The sequence below is a fragment of the Gavialis gangeticus genome, unplaced genomic scaffold (assembly GCF_001723915.1).
Source record: "Gavialis gangeticus isolate Ggan-Ray unplaced genomic scaffold, GavGan_comp1, whole genome shotgun sequence".
NCBI classification, from domain to species: Eukaryota; Metazoa; Chordata; order Crocodylia; family Gavialidae; genus Gavialis; species Gavialis gangeticus.
Genome location: NW_017729031.1, coordinates 14,965,187 through 14,967,870, shown reverse-complemented (window position 1 = coordinate 14,967,870; position 2,684 = coordinate 14,965,187). Strand labels below are relative to the sequence as shown.

Genomic DNA, 2,684 nt, shown 5'->3' with positions numbered 1-2,684 from the left:
GAGAAGGAGGGGGGGGGGAAGGTCTCCTTTAGTCTGTGTGGTGATAAGTTATGGTAATACATAGGGCAACCCTGATTGGCTAACCCAGACTGCCCATCAGCCTGTCGTCCTGCAGCACAATGTGTGGATTGTAAAGGGGTGCAGAGTTTGGCAAGCAACAAACTGTCTCCCTGGGACTGGATGGGTGCGGAGGGATGCTGGAAGACTGTACTCTTTGGAGGGAAGCCACAGCATGTTTACACATTCACTCTCCCACAAGAAACTCCTTGGGAGTGACTTAACCCTGATTGTTCCTAGGTTATGGTTTGTTGTTGGAAATTTCCCCTGGAGCAGCCATTTTTACTTTGGGGAGAAGACGCCTGAATATCTGCACACTTGTGGTTTCTCTGTATAAGCATCTAAACACATAGTCATATGTTCTGTAAAAGCCATTATTTGCACCATAATTACAACCTGTTTCAGAATGTAAATGAAATTCCTGTACTGGTTACAAAAAAAAATTCCTCTTCCCAAAATATGGTATCAGGCCAGACTTGAATCATGGTTCCCTATTTATGCAAAAACCCACATCTCTTGGCTGGGAGCACGGCAAACTATAGACTTCTGTTTCTTGATGTGAAAGAAAGTGACTTACAAAGTTTTATAATCACTTGAACCAGTCGCTTGAGAGCATCATGACCCTAGACATTAGGTCAACAGAAGCAGAAATTGTATGTTTATAATTTTCTAGTTAGATGTCCTCTACCGGCATTTCTAGTGGATGGGTCATAAAGTGCCAAAGAAATGCATTGTTTAATACCATTTCAAGAGATGAATTAATATTGTCATATTATTACTGTAAAATTTCTTTTGCTTATTTCATATGAATGGTTTGTGTTCTGCCCTCCTTTCTCTTCACATTTTTTTTTCTGTACATTTTGTGGCAAACAAGCTTATTGATAAGAATGTTCACTAAAATGGAACATTTTAAGCAATAATTGCAGAATATTTATAGAGCAATCCTCTGCTAATTGTGTTAATCAGCATTAGCATTGGAAACTTGATTCTGAAGTCATGCTCAGCTGCACAGGGGAAAAAAAAATGTTATATTATGATTTGTGTGTCCAAACAAAAATGCTCAAATTTTCAGAAGGAATTTCCTGTAAGTAAGGAGTTCTTAGTACAAATGCAGTCTTGTTTAAGGCTATTTTATTCCATATCTGCTCTGGATAGACAATTTCCATTAATTTCAGTTGAAGATGTACCCCCAGATTGAAGAAGCTAAATAGCTTTGAATACTACCAGTTTAAGGAATCTGGTGGTTATTATCTGGCAACTACAGAATTAAGGCTTAAGACTCTGATGAGTATATGCTCAGATGCTTACACAGGTCCACTAAAAAGACAACCTTTACTTTTTTTCTAACTCCTCTGCTGTCTTGTGTTTGCAGGATTTTTTTCCCCTTCACCTTCATCTTCTGGCATTGATGTTGAATACTGATGAGGTAGTTCATCTACAGACAATCATTTTCAGGTAATTAATTAAAGTTTTGAATACTCAATCTGAATTTTTACAGATACTTTGCATGCAGGGACCTTTCCCACCCTGACCGAGAGTAAGTACAAACAGGATGAAATGATTTTGTTTCTGGGTTAATGTCTTAGCTTCTTTGTAACAAGGAAATCTTTACCAGCATTTAGAACTCATTTTACTGGTATTTACATATGTGAAATATAATGTAAGAAAAGTATTTGGCTTATTTTTTGCAGCTACTCTTGAAAAGTAATAGTAAGTTGGTATAACACTACCCACATAATTTTATTTAGAAGTGTTTTTGAATCACTATACCAAGCACAGGTAAAAGAACATTAGTAATTAACACCTACAAAGTATTTACTTATAATTATATATGTCTCCACAGATTGCCTTTTTTATTTTGCTTTTCAGTGCTTGGCTGTGACTGACAAGGAAGGGAAAATATGCTCTTTATGGGTAAAAGTGCTTTTCTAAAGTGGATATTTAGTGGCACTCTTGACAGCAACTTATTCATCCAGAGAAAGTCAATAGGACAACTGCAACAGAACCAGCAGGATCCTTACACTCAATACTAATGGCAATGATGCCCAGTTTGGCAAAACATAAGCATTGTGGAGACTCTAACGTTATAGGTTACCTTCTTTTCACTGGTGATTTTTTTCTTCAGTCTAGACCTATCTCATAAAATGTGCATATGAAATGAGTCTATATGAAAAAGAGAGGTGAGGGAAAGGGTAGTGAATTGAGAGAGCTAAAAATTCAAAATTACAGAGAGTAACAGAAGTTTAAAGGGACAATGTCACCCAGCAGCTAGATGTATTGCATGCATTTTTTTTCACCCTAAGATCAACCAAAGAACATTTATCAGAACTATGAGAGTAAGACTGATTGCAGCTTCTTTTCATCATTTACTGTTCTGGTGGCTGCTATAGTCATTAAAAAATATAAGGACCCCTATACCCTTATGCCCTTTTTCTCACTGACTCCCTCTCAGACAATTAACTCCAATTCATGTTTACATCCTTTGTCTTCACAATGTGGCAGCCAGGGGTGCATGTCCAATCCAACACACATCACTGTTCTGTTAATTATTAAATGCACATGGAAGGGGGATTCAAATCTGCGCATATACTGATCACAGCCTTGGAAGTGAAACTCTAAATGCAGGC

At 37.4% G+C, this 2,684-nt stretch overlaps 1 long non-coding RNA gene across 1 annotated transcript in view; it reads left to right on the top strand.

The window, feature by feature from the left end:
- The first annotated feature begins 1,251 nt into the window (after nucleotides 1-1,251).
- Nucleotides 1,252-2,684, top strand: part of LOC109301700 — a 13,154-nt gene continuing 11,721 nt past the window's right edge. The window contains exon 1 of the long non-coding RNA XR_002098574.1: nucleotides 1,252-1,512. This is a non-coding gene — a long non-coding RNA (uncharacterized LOC109301700). The remainder of the gene's footprint in view (nucleotides 1,513-2,684) is intronic.